This window comes from Panthera leo, chromosome A1 (assembly GCF_018350215.1).
Source record: "Panthera leo isolate Ple1 chromosome A1, P.leo_Ple1_pat1.1, whole genome shotgun sequence".
Classification (NCBI taxonomy): domain Eukaryota; kingdom Metazoa; phylum Chordata; class Mammalia; order Carnivora; family Felidae; genus Panthera; species Panthera leo.
The window spans coordinates 159,873,538-159,888,704 of NC_056679.1; the positions used below are offsets into that span (position 1 = coordinate 159,873,538).

General features: G+C 37.7%; 1 pseudogene; it reads right to left on the reverse strand.

Annotated features, from left to right (window-relative positions):
* Positions 1 to 5,595: 5,595 nt before the first annotated feature.
* On the reverse strand, positions 5,596 to 6,147 carry LOC122201076 (annotated as a pseudogene).
* Between the last annotated feature and the right edge of the window lie 9,020 nt (positions 6,148 to 15,167).

Below are 15,167 nucleotides of genomic sequence, written 5' to 3' on the forward strand. Positions count from 1 at the left end.
GCATTGTTTTGGCAAATGATTTATTTCAAATCATTTTAACTTACCATTAAAACTTTGTATGCAGTAAATTACTATCTATCTAGCAAATGAAATTATCCTATCTATACTTTCCTGAGGGAAAGAAAGAAATGCCTCATTTAGGGAAAGAACCCCCTACAAATAGTAAGATAATACTAGTTTGTGTCTAACATGTGTATCACACACACACACCCCACATAGAACAAAAACAAGTCTTTAATACGCAGGGCAAGATAATAAATCCAAACACAACCTTCACTGATAATGAATCTAAGTGCTTATCTTAGAGTGTTGTATCTTTTCAGCTCTTCATCAATTCAAACTGAAATTAATCTATTGAAATCATCTATATGATACTGTTACATGTTTTAGAATATATAATCATGTCTTCTTGGCATTTACAACCTATGTCCAAGAGGAGAAAAATGCTCTCTCTCCTTCATGAAGAGTCTTAACAATGGTTAATGTGTCTATTACTGAGTGTTTGGTTTTTGGCTCTTTCCCCCCACCCCCAATGGCTACCAAAAAAAGTTACACAAAATACAGAATTGAGTGAACTGCCTCTTAACCTACATTAATTTTGAAACAGGTTCAAGCATCTCTTCTTGCTCATCAATAGACATGAGATCACTGTAAAAGTCTCAAAATTTTTCCTATAATGCTCTGTATAAAATAGAAATGTGAATCATAAATTTGGTGAAACTTCTATCAACTCTTCATTTTTGAATAGGGTCATTAGATAGGCATGGAAAACCCAAAAATATCCCCCTGCTTAAAAATGTCTTCCTAGGTCTCTACATATTTTAGTCTTCTTATAAAGACAACTTACTTAAGTGGAGACTTAGAAAATCCCAGATGGTAAATATATAGGTTCTTCCATGGCCAGAAGAAAGAAAAGTATATTAAAATATTGCAGTTTTTCTGAGAAGAACCACCTCCTCCCTCACCTTTTGGTACAGCGGAGAGAAGTCTTTCTTTCACTTCATGTTCTCCATGAGCAAAAATTCAGTCCTCTTTCCTAGCTCTCATCCCCAGTGTAAGCCTTGCTGCCATTTATCAGTGAAGACAGTCTTGATAGCTTCCAAGCTCTCTGAATGATGAGGTTAGAAAAAAGTAGAAGGCGGCTGATTCACTGGAGGGCATGTTGAATCGATACCCAGCATGTGTTGGGTGTGCAAGTCAATGAATTCTGGGAGTGGGCTAAGGTGGCTCACTAAAGAAGGTTTCTTCCTTAGGCTACCTTTGACCTCAATTTAAGCAATTTATTTATAGTTGGGATAATGTAGTGATTATATGACCTCAAAGTAAATTGAAGAAACCCATTAACAATGCAATAATCACCCATTATGAAGCCCATTTTTTACAAGAAAGATGCATTTATCTCTTGGATAGAACTTGATAGGGACCAAGACGGTAGAAGCGTGGGGAAAAATTTCAGAAACAAACATAAACGGTTTGTTTTCTGAGGAATAAATACGTCAGGGTTCCAAACACTCCATTTCATTAATCAACTTGGCAGGAGCATCAACAAGCTCAATTGTAAATTATTAAAATGGGAAAATAATACGCCCAAAGAGGTGGGAAGAGTGGTCTAAATTTTGTAACATTTTAAAATACTCTTAATAAATTCTTCACTGACTGTGCAAGTAATATGTTGGGTAACACTTTTTTTGGCCAAAAAAAAAAAAAATGTCAAGGATTTATTTCTTCATTACAGACTATATATCCCTTATTATCTGGATAATCTTACTTCACTTCTCAAGTGTACTGAACTACATTGATCCACTTATAAAACTAAACTGATTTCAGTTATCCTTGTTCATGATACTAAAAATGAATTCCTTAAGGTCATATTGTGTTATATTGTCCATGCATTTTGTTGTGCCATTCTCAAAAATATCTAGGTTACTAAAAATAATTTTGGTAAAACAATTAAATCACTTAATGAAAATTGGATATAATATGCAAAACATTCAGAGAATAAAGGAACATTCTTTTTACTCTACCCACAAAATATGAAAACGATGAAGAGAGGCAATGACTAACCCCAAACTCTTGCTCCAAGGACAGGCAAGCGATGTTTCAAATGGGTACAGATGGATATCTAGGACATTCAATTTCCAAGCCCTGAGCCTTCAACACCTCTGTCTCCTACGTTAGATGACTCAATGCTACAGTCTGGTTTATCTAGTCCCCACTCACCTGGAGCTCTTGCTTAACTAATCTATTATGTACAATAAGAGGAATTTCCCAGAAACACTTCTACAACCTCCTCCTCATGCAATATTTTACATGAAAGCTCTCCCTTCGACCCCTTACTCAGCATAATACTGTATCCTGTGTAGATTAATATTGCATTTGTCTGAGGATCAGTTATCTGCAAAACTCTGCTATCCAGAACACAACCATGATTAAATAGGAAGACAAGAGGTCAGACAAGAGGTAAGATTCCAAAAAAGGAATCTTACAGAGCATGTACACAAAATTGTGCATTTTACCCACCCTCTGGTCATCGCTCGGGGCTTATTTACTTCTTATTTACTTACATCCCAATAAGCCAACTTCTTATTCACCATCAGAAGGAAAATAACAGATATACAAAGGGAAAAGAGAAGGCTAAGAGAAGCGGCACACACACAGTAATAAAAAAGAAACCGGACAACTACTTTGGATGCAGAAGTGAGAACTTCAAAACATACATCAGAATAAAAGATACATCATTGTGAAGCAGAGTGCAGGAGCAGACAAGCTTGTGCATCTCACCACCCCCTGAGGCCATTGGTGATGTTCACTGTGGTGGAACTGAGTCATCCGAAAGAGGTTAAGTTATATTTTGAATTTACCCAAATAAGGCAAAATGTGTATCACCCATTATATAATGTTTTTCAATAAAATGGCTGAAATTACTCATTAAGTGGATTTTGAGTGTTTATCATGTGCCAGGCTCTGCTCCCAACGCTGCCTTTTGTTTTTAATTTTAGGTAACTGAGTCCTGGAAGATAAGCTGCCTTCCTAAGGACATTCTCCAAGTCAGTCCTAGACTAAGCCAGGCCATAAAGATAGTCTGTAACCAACCCAGCGGTCCACCTTCTGTAGTTTGCTGCAGACCCAGATTGCTCTCAATGGTATATTTATGATGTGACTGAAAAGGATAATGACACATAGGCCAATAAAACCTGTTGCTTCAATAACTGCAAGAAACTTTGGGGAAACGATAGATATTAGGACCCAGGGATGTATTTATCTCTGCTCTTCATATAAGGAACAATACTAGCTCTTGTTTGTAAGTTATGGGCTCTATGAATCATATAACTGATTGCCTTTCTATTTTCTCTTGGAAGCATAAAGCTCAAAGCTAAGACTGTGATTCTGCTTCCTATTAACGTAAAGGATTTCATGGGCATGTTTTTGTGCACTGCATTTTGTCTTCAAACCTTTTGTTTTCCATATGTCTCATCCTCCTCACTTATTTTGACTTTATATCTTTTTTTGTTATGTTGTTTTATTTTTAAAAACTTGTATGGGATTTGCCATGTGCTGGACACTGTTCTAAGCACTTTACAAATATTAACTCAATGATTTCTCATAATTATGCCATGTAGTAGTACCTATTATATCCACTTAGAGGTGATTAAAAACTGAGGTACTGAAAGATTAGTGAAACATCAGTGATTTGATGTTTCAGAGTATACTTCTTCCTGGACTTCTGAGAGATATGTTTCCTTATTTAGAAATCTATAGTATCTATAAGTGCTCTAGTGAATGTCCTCCGTCATTCATCTTATTGCTTTATTAAGCAATTAAGCAATTAAGTCCTGTTAGCTGCCTGAAACTAAGTATTCCACATCTTCAAAAATCCTGAGAACTCGGGAACAGGATTTCCGTGAGTATTTTAAGGATTCTTTTTGAGGATTTTAGTGCAACATGCTATGAATACTTTCTTGAATTATTAAGAATCATGGGACATCTGGATTAATTAGCAGGGCAAATCTGAATGAGTCTTTTACTCCCAAAGTACAGTGCTCTTCTCCTCCTGGGTTGATATTATGCCCTTGACTTTGGCTGTGGACAATTCAGCAGCTGAAGGAAGAATTAACAGTTCAGACAAGACTAATCCCACTACCAAGAACAAAATGGCAAAGAAAATACCTTTTGATCCCTTATTCACTTTAAAATCAGCCCAAAAATGAGAATAAAAGAAAGTCAATTTTAGATGATCCTAAAATAAATCCACATTCCCTAAACCATGTTTAAATCAGAAGTGAATAGGGGAATGGGAATGCATTTACCAGACAAAGAAACACCCAATGCAGGTAAAGGTAGATACCAGTGGAAAACAAGTCAATTTGCCCTGAATCATTTCTGAAAACCTCAGGAAAAGGAGATACCAGGTACCAAGAAAGGTATGGGTGATTCCAGAAGTGAACGCAATAAGAATCCAGGTCTCCCCTGAAAAACTGGTCCAGAGAAACAACCTGTAGATAACTACTCCTGGAGGAGACCAATAAAGAGTGACAAATGAACACACTACTGACCTACAGTGAAGCTTGTCAGTAAGTGGGTCAGTAAGACCCACTACTCACAGGGAGTTTTCAGTGAGCCTCTGAATGTCCATGCTTACACATGAATGGGAAACCTAGGGTCACCAAGAGGTCAAGGGACACCCCTTCCTGAATGAGAAAAAACCCTCACCTCTAACCCACCCAGCCCTGCCATGAGTTTAAAAGGTGTCAGGGAAGGGGGAGAAGCAGGGGAAAAACAAACTGCAGAGAAGAGATTTTCAGATGTACAAGATTTCACAACCACAACCAAAGAATTGGATCCTATTTTTTTTAAATCTTGAGAACAAATGAGGAATTCTGGAAGACTAAAAATATTATAGCAGAATTAAAGATACCCCTAGGAGACATGGAAAATAAGTCTAGGAAATCTCTAAGAAGGTAGGATGGAAAAACTAAGTAATGAACAAGAGGAGAGAAAAGGTTTGTTTGGTTTGGTTTTGAGTATCAAACCTGGATGTGAACATTGACTCTTGAGAGTTGCAGAGAGATTGAACTAAAAAATCATTTGGAAAAGACAAAGAGGATTGAAGAATGACAAGCAAATGAAACCATGAAACAACTCCTGGTGGGGGAGTGGGGCACTACTTGGTCCACTGAAGAAAAATACTTGAATATACTAACGGAAATACTACATGAATTTAACTAAAAAATTATGTTGTGGTTGTACCATATTGAAAAAAAGAGGTGGACAAACTATGTAAGAGGGCAAAAATTATTATTTGCTATAAACACAGAAAATTCTTAGAATTGATGAATTAAGAGAAAGCAATAAATATATAGAGATACAAAGGTAAATACAGAGGACAAAATCTAACAATTTAAAGTGGTTGCTTTGTTGTTGTTGTTGTTGTTGTTGTTGTTGTTGTTGTTGTTGTTTAGCCTTTATTTCATGATCATAAACTTCACTCTGCAATCCAGCTAAACTTAGAGGGGAGTAAGGAGGACACGGGACCCATAGAACTGTGGCGGGAGCATAGCGACTCTAGATTTCGAGCAGATGGGGGTGGAGGGGAGCACTCCCGAGCTACAGAAGGAATGGTCTGGTAGTTAAGATAAAACACGAGTCAAATTTATTGGATTTGTCCACAGTCAGCATTGGTGATCTTCCTGCTGGTCTTGCCATTCCGGGACCCAAAGGGCTCCACGGCTTCCACGATGTTTGTGCCCTCCTTCACCTTGCCAAACACCACGGGCTTGCCGTCCAAACACTCGGTCTTGGTGGTGCAGATGAAAAACTGGGAACCGTTCGTGTTGGGTCCAGCATTTGCCATGGACAGGATGCCAGGACCTGTGTGGTTCAGGATGAAATTCTCATCGTCAAACTTCTCCCCGTAGATGGACTTGCCTCCGGTGCCATTATGGCGTGTGAAGTCACCACCTTGGCACATAAATCCCGAGATGATCCTGTGAAAGCTGGAACTCTGTAACCAAATCCTTTCTCCCCAGTGCTCAGAGCACGGAAGGTCTCTGCTGTTTGGGGGACTTTGTCTTCAAACAAGTCGAAGGAGACGTGGCCCAAAGGCTCGCCGTCCACGGCTATGTCAAAGAACATGGTGGGGTTGACCATGGCTGAGCCGCGCGGGTGATTCCAGGGCGTCAGCATCTGCCTAAAGTGCTTGCTTTTAAAGAGTGGGATTTGGAGGTGAGGGACATGGATACTGTATGGGGTTTTTTAAAGCCTTTTCATACTTAAGTTTTTTAAATTTTATTCTGAGAGAGAGAGAGAATGCATGTAAGCATGGGAGGGGCAGAGAGAGGGGGAGACAGAATCCCAAGCAGGTTCCACGCTGTCAGTGTAGAGCCCAACATGCTGCTCGATCCCATGAAGAACCGTGATATCAAGACCTAAGCCAAAGTCAAGAGTTGGACACTCAACTGACTGAGCCACCCAGATGGTCCCATACTTAAAAATTTTTTAATCTGGGGCATGATTACCATAAAGAATTAAAAATACAATTACAACATCTACATAAACTTTCCAGATCACAAAAATGACTATCCTTTGATAAATAACTATGTTCACTGGAAGCATACGGACAGTATGATGATCTATCATAGGGGATTTCCTGGGTAACAAGATGAAATTTAAGGTAATACTTGCTGGAATATAGGTCTGGCTGCATTTGAAGCTGTTAGTACAAGTCTCTTGTCAACTCACAGGTCTTTAGGTTGTTTGAGTTTTACTTTTCTGAACACAGTATAGAGCTTTTAAACTGTGAAGTAAATGCTTTAGGACAGTGTGTTTCAAAGTGTTTTCCTCAGTCCCTGGATGGTTCCTCATAGTCTACGAAGGATCCTCAGTCTGGCAATTGTAACCTTTTTTTTTTAATGTTACATTTTTTCCCCATTTATTTCATAAATTTGACACTTAAGGTGAATTTTAATTTTTGCTAAGATCTCATTAGATCTTAACAATGTCTAAGCTTTTAGAGTTGTACATGTGCTTTTTGGACTGTACTCATCACAAAATCTTGTATAACATTCAACTATATGAAAATACTGTCTGTTCACAGTGTTTTCAAGTCTACTGAATACTGTCATTTCAATTTGTTAAATATGCATTTTTCATCGTCCAAATTTAAAGAAAATATATCCATAGTATAAAGTAGTTCACTAAAGATTAAAAGGAGTGACGAAAATGGTAATGTACATACTGTGACTCATAATAAAAGCAGAAAAATAAATAGGGTGCAAAACATCAGTATAAATATAGAAAGTGAATCTGCATAAGTGAAAGCAAGAAAATCTAAACATGTAATGCTATTCCACAAGCAACCAATAAAGAAAATTATATACAGTGAAAAATATAAGATAAATGAACTTTATTGGAAAATTGATCCACTGCCTCCAGCCCTAGTGCATTATCTGTTAAAATACTTGTCTACAGTAGCATATAGCCCTAGAGGGTCTTATGCATAGTGACTATTCTTGTAAACTTAATCACATTTTTGTAAAACTATGCAAAATAATGTTATTCAATATACAGTTGCTTAAATTTTTTTTCTGAGAGCAGATGAATGACCAAACTACATACTAGTATTTATACACCTGCTACCCTTTATAGCTGTGAAGATTTAAAAACCAAAAAAGGGGGTGCCTGGGTGGCTCAGTCGGTTAAGCGCTTCGGCTCAGGTCATGATCTCGCAGTCTGTGGGTTCGAGCCCCGCGTCAGGCTCTGTGCTGACAGCTCAGAGCCTGGAGCCTGTTTCAGATTCTATGTCTCCCTCTTCCTCTGACCCTCCCCTGTTCATGCTCTCTCTCTCTCTGTCTCAAAAATAAATAAATGTTAAAAAAATTTAAAAAAATAAAAAAATAAAAAAATAAAAAAAAAACAAAAAAGGTCAACGTCTTGTTATATCAAAAACAATGTCTTGTTTTCTTGTTATATGTTTCAAGAAAAACATCTTCAAACAACATGTCTTACCATGTATCAATAATTTATATAACATCAAAACAATAAAACAATGTGATACTGCCTCAGAATGAGAAAAATAAGCCAGTGAACAGAAAAGAGGTAAGAAGTTGACCTAAGCATACATAGGAACTTGATATATTATGGGGATCTGTTGAAAAGTTTTCCAAGGATGAAAGCACTAGCAGGCACCGTTTTTTTGGCCCTTCCCTTCTACCTAGCTGGCCTGGCTCTCATGGAGCTCTGATACTCTCTCCATCTACTTACTCACTCCAGCATTTCCTGCAGACTCAATGGCCCATGCCACCCACGTGGCCCAGAGCCCCTTCCAAACAGCTCACCACCCTGCCACACCTGACAGGCCCCCATGGCCATCACCAGAGCCCTTTTCAAGGGGCTCACCACCCCCACCACTCCCAACAGGTGGCCTCAGCCAGCACCAGAATTCTTCCTGGGCACCTCTGTCTGAGGGGATCAGCCCAGTACACTAAAACATCTACAAAAGTTGCAGCCAGACCTCACAGCAAGTCTCACTGGAGGCCTATCTTGCCCATCGGTATGCTATCACTGTCACAGCCAAGCCTGTAGCCAGCTATACCAAGAATTGACAGCACACCCAGTGGGCCCATAACAGTCATATCCAGGCCTCTCAGTGAGAGATGCCAGGGGCCAGCCCTGATTACTGGTATGCCAACAGCAGTCACAACAAGACCTCACAGACAGATGCACCGGGGGACAGTCCTGCAAAACAGTGAGTCTGCACCAATCACAACCTAGCCACAAAAGGAAGGTACATGCAGCCCACACAGGGGGTACTTCTAGGGCAGCTGGCTCAGGTTACCAAGGTTACCCATAGGACTCCTTCTGCACAAAGCCACTCCTTTATGATGGGGAGACATAAATGATCTACCTAACACAAAGAAACAGGAAGTTAGGTGAAATGAGGAGACAGAGGGATATGTTCTCAAGAAAAGAGCAAGAAAAACACCTTAGAAAAAGAATTAAAACAAGCTATCTGTCACATTAAGAATTCAAAGTAATAATCATAAAGATATTCACTGAACTCAGCAAAATAATTAATGAACACAGTGATAACAGTGATAGGAACTACAAAAAAGAACCAATCAGAGGTGAAGAATACAAAAACTGAAATGAAAAATACACTAGAGGCAATCAATAGCAGATCAGATGACACAGAAGAATCAATCAGTGATCTGAAAGATGGGATGATGAAAATCACCCAGCCAAAACAACAAAAAGAAAAAGAAGAGGGGGAAAAAAAGATAGCTTAAGGAAACTCTGGGAGAACATCTAGCATAATAACATTCACATAGTAGCGGTCCCAGAAAACGGGAGAGAAAAAGGCTGAGGAAAACTAGATGAGGCAATATTGGATGAAAACTTCCCTAATTTGGTGAAAAAAACAGATATCCAGGGGCACCTGGCTGGCTCAGTCCATGGAAGAAGCAACTCTTAATCTTGGGGTTGTAAATTCGAACACTATGTTGGGTATAGAGATTACTTAAAAATAAAATCTTAAGGAAAAGAAAAAAGAAAGAGACATCCAAATCCAGAAAGCACTAACAGTCCCAAATAAAATGAACCCAAAGAGACCCACACTAAGACTCATTATAATCAAAGAATCAACAGTTAAAGAGAGAATCTTAAAAGCACCAAGAGAAAAACAAGTAGTTATTAATAAGGAAACTTCCAGAAGAATATTAGCTGATTTTTCAGCAGAAAATTCATAGACCAGAAGGAGTGGCATAATATATTAAAAATGCTGAAAAGAGGGCACATGTGTTGCTCAATTAAGCATCCAACTCTTGATTTTGGATCAGGTCATGATTTCATGGTCATGAGACTGAACCTCACATCAGTCTTGGGATTCTCTCTGTCCCTCTCCCTCTGCTCATCCCCTGCTTGTGTGTGCCCTCTCTCTCTCAAAAAATAAAAAGTTTAAAGAGTACTGAAAGGGGAACACCTGGGTGGCTCAGTAGGTTAAGTGTCCAACTTCGGCTCAGGTCATGATCTCATGGTTTGTGAGTTTGAGCCCCGCATAAGGCTCTGTGCTGACAGCTCGGAGCCTGGAGCCTGCTTCGGATTCTGTGTCCCCCTTCCTCTCTGCCCCGCCCCCGCTGGCACTCTGTTTCTCTCTCCTTCAAAAATAAAGATAAAAAAAAAAGTACTGAAAGGAAAAAAATACCACCAAGAATATTCTACGGGACAAAGTCATCACACAAAATTGAAGAAGGGATAAGGAGATTCTCCAACAAACAAAAGCTAAAGATTGTCAACACCAAACCGGTCTTACAAAAAGTGTTCAAGGGACTTCTTAAAATGAAAAAGAAAAGGTCCTAACTAGAAAGAAGAAAATTATGAAGGAAAAAATATCTCACTGGCAAAGATAAACATATAGTAAAAGTAATAGATCAACCACATATATAACTAGTATAGAGATTAAAAGAATAAAATAGTAAAATCATCTAGACCTAAAGTAATTAGTCAAGGGATACGCAAAATAATAAGATGCAAATTATAACATCAAAAACATAAAATATGGTGAGGGAGAGTAAAAATGTACTGTATGTATGTATGTATTTTTATATTTGAGAGAGAGAGAGACCAGGGAAGGGGCAGAGAAAGAGAGAGACACAGAATCCAAAGCAGGCTCCAGTCTCTGAGGTGTCAGCACAGAGCCTGACATGGGGCGTGAACTCACAATCAGTGAGATCATGACCTGAGCCAAAGTCAGATGTTCAACCGACTGAGCTACCCAGGTGCCCCCCAGAAATGTAGTACTTTTACAATGCATGAACTTAAGTGACCATCAAATTAGACTGCTATATACATAAGATGTTATATATGAACCTCATGCTAACCACAAACCAAATACCTTTGATACACAAAAAATAAAGAGGAAGGAATCCAAGAATAACACTAAAGAAACTCACCAAATCACAAGGAAAGAGAACAAAAGAAGGATAAAAGAACAGAGAAGAACTACAAAACCACAAGAAAGCAATCAACAAAATGGCAATAAGTATGTATCTATCAATAATTACTTTATTTTTTTATTTTTTATTTTTTTTTAATTTTTTTGACATTTATTTATTTTTGAGACAGAGAGAGAGAGAGCATGAACAGGGGAGGGTCAGAGACAGAGGGAGACACAGAATCTGAAACAGGCTCCAGGCTCTGAGCTGTCAGCACAGAGCCCGATGCGGGGCTCGAACTCACGGACCGCGAGATCATGACCTGAGCCGAAGTCGATGCTTAACTGACTGAACCACCCAGGCGCCCCTCAATAATTACTTTAAATGTAAATGGACTAAATGTTCCAATCAAAATACATAGGGTGGCTGAATGGCTAAAAAAACAGACGTGCATACCTGTTGCCTACAAGAGATTCATTTCAGAGTTAACAACACACACAAGGTGAAGTGAAAGTGAAAGGATGGAAAAGTTATCTCATTCAAATATAAACAAAAACATAAGGCAGGATACCAATACTTACATCAGACAAAACAGACTCTTTTTTAAAATTATTTCTTATGTTTTATTTTTTATATTTGAGAGAGAGAGAGAGAGAGCAAGCAGGGGAGGGGCAGAGAGATGGAGACAGAATCCAAAGCAGGCTCCAGGCTCTGAGCTATTAGCACAGAGCCTGATGCTGGGCTTGAACTCTTGAGTGGTGAGATCATGACCTGAACCGAAGTCAGACCCCCAACTGACTGAACCACCCAAGTGGCCCCAAAATAGACTTTAAAATAAAGACTGCAACAAAAGACAGAAAAGAGCATATGTAATAATCTAAGTAGGGGATATACAACTTATGAATATCTATGCACCCAACATAGGGGCTACTAAATGCATATAGCAAGTATTGACAGACATAAACAGAAAAACTGACTGTAAAACAAGAGTAGAAGACTTTAATATCCCACTTACATTAATGGATAGATTATCCAGGCAGAATGTCAATAAGAAAACATTGGTCTTAAATGACAACATTAGACGAGATGGACTTAATAGATGTATACAGAACATTCATCCAAAAACAGCAGAATTCACATTCTCTCCAGTACACACAGGGCATTCTCCAGGACAGATCACATGTCAGGCCACAAAACAACCCTCAATAAATTTTAAAAAAATAAATTTTCAACCACAAGGGTATGAAACCAGAAATCAGTTACAAGAAGAAAACTGGAAAAACAAACATGTGAGGCTAAAAAGCATTCTACTAAACAACGAATGTGTCAATGAAGAAATCTAAGAGGAAATAAGAAGAAATACCTATTTACAAATGAAAATGGAAACACAGCTTTCCAAAATCTATGGGACTCAGCAAATTAGTTGTAAGGGGCAAGTTTATAGCACTATAGGCCCAAGTAAACAAACAAGAAAAATCTCAAACAATCTTAAACTTGCACCTAAAGGAACTAGAAAAAGAACATAGTAGAAGGAATGAAATAATAAAGATCAGAAAAAATAAATGAAATAGAGACTAAAAACAATAGAAAAGATCAATGAAACTAAAATGGTCCTTTGAAAAGATAAATACAACTGATAAACCTTCAGGCAGACTAATCATGAAAAAAAGAGAAATGATTCAAATAATTAAATCAGAAGTGAAAGAGAAATTTCAACCATACTATAGACATACAAAAGATCATACAAGACTTCTATAAACAATCCTATGCCAACAAATGGGACAGCCTAGAAGAAATGGATAAATTCCTAGAAACATACAACATTTCAACACTGAATTAAGAAGAAATACAAAATCTAAACAGACTAATTACTAGTAATAAATTGAATCAGTAATCAAAAAACTCCCAACAAACAAAAGTCAAGGACCAAACGGATTCAAAGATGAATTCTACCAAATATTTCCTCAAACTATTTTGTTCCAAAGGAACAAAAGAAGAAGGAGAAGGAGAAGGAGAAGGAGAAGGAGAAGGAGAAGGAGAAGGAGAAGGAGAAGGAGAAGGAGAAGAGGAGAAGGAGAAGGAGAAGGAGAAGGAGAAGGAGAAGGAGAAGGAGAAGGAGAAGGAGAAGGAGGAGAAGGAGGAGAAGGAGGAGAAGGAGGAGAAGGAGGAGAAGGAGGAGAAGGAGGAGAAGGAGGAGAAGGAGGAAGAGGAGGAGGAAGAGGAGGAGGAGGAGGAGGAGGAGGAGGAGGAGGAGGAGGAGAAGGAGAAGGAGAAGAAGAAGAGGAGGAGGAAGAAGAAGAAGAGGAGGAGGAGGAAGAAGAAGAGGAGGAGGAGGAAGAAGAAGAGGAGGAGGAGGAAGAAGAAGAGGAGGAGGAAGAAGAAGAGGAGGAGGAGGAGGAGGAGGAGGAGGAGAAGAAAGAGGAGGAGGGGGAGGAGGAGGAGAAGGAAGGGGGGGAGGAAGAAGGAAAGTTTCCAAACACATTCTATGAAACCAGCGTTACCTTGATACCCAAACCAGAAAAAGGTACCACAAAATAGAAAATTACAAGCCAATGTCCCTGATGAACATTGATGTAAATATTCTTAACAAAATATTAGCAAACTGAACTTAACAATACATTAAAAGGATCACGCACCATGATTAAGTGGTATTTATTCTAAGAATGCAAGAATAGTTCAATATCCACAAATCAATCAACATGATACACCACATTAACAAAAAGAAGTATAAAAATTCTATGATCATCTCAATACATACAAAAAATTTGGTAACATTCGACATCCATTTACAATTAAAAAAAAAAACCTCTCAAAAAAGTAGACATAGAGTGAACGTATCCTCAACATAATAAAGACCATTTACGAAAAACCCACAGCTAACATTATACTCAATGGTGAAAATCTGAAAGCTTTTCCTCTGATTAAGAACAAGACAAGGATGCCCACTCTTTCTTGCCACTTTTATTCAACATAGTATTGGAAGTTTTAGCCATATTAATTAGGCAAAAAATAAAATAAAGAAAATAAAGAAAAGTAAAACAAAACAAAATGAATTCAATTTTAAAAAATAAAAAAAATTATAAATTAAAAAATAAAATAAGATAAAAGGCATCCAAATTGGAAAAGAATAAAACTATTTGCAGATGATATGATACTATGTACATAGAAAACCCTGAAGAGCACCAAAAAATTACTAAAACTAATAAATACATTCAGTAAAGTTTCAGGATACAAAATTAATAGGCATAAATCTGTTTCATTTCTATACACTAATAATAAACTATCAGAAAGAGAAACTAAGTAAACAATATCATTCATAATTTCACCAAAACAATAAAATACCTAAGGAATAAATTAACCAAAGGGGTGAAAGACCAATACTCTAAAATCTATAAGACACTGATGAAAGAAATTGGAAGAACAATACAAATGAAAAGATATACCATGCTCATGGATTAGAAGAATTAATATTGTTAAGATGTCCATACTACCCAAAACATTCTACAGATTCAATACCATTCCTATCAAAATACTAATGACATTTTTTCACAGAATTAGAACAAATAATCCAAAAATAGCCAAAGTAATCTTGAGAAAGAACAAAGCTGGAGGAATCCACTTCCTGATATCAAACTGTATTACAAAGCTTTAATAATCAAAACAGTGTGGTACTGGCACATACATATCAATCAATGAAACAGGACAAAGAGTCCACAAACAAACCCATGCTTATACACTCAATTAATCTTCAACATAGGATGCAATAACATATAATGGGGAAAAGTCAGTCTCTTCAATAAATGGTGCTGGGAAAACTGGACAGGTACATAGAAAAGAATGAAACTGGACCTCTTTCTTACACTGTATATGAAAACAAACTCAGAATGGATTAAAGACTTACATGTAAGATCAGAAACCATTAAACCCTTAGAAGAAAGCATAAGCACTAAGCTCTTGGACATAATCAGTCTGATGAATGGTTTTGTGTGTGCATGTGTGTGTGTGGATCTGCCTCCTCAGGCAAGGACAACAAAAACAAGAATAAATAAATGACACCACATTAAACAAAATACTTTTCAACACTGATAAAAATCATTAACAAAATGAAAAGGTAACCAAGTTATTTGTAAATGATGTAACCAATAAAGAAAGAGTTAATATCCACACAACTCAATATCAAAAAACACCAACAATCCAATTTAAAATAAAAGGGGGGGGGGGGAGCAGAAGACCTGAATA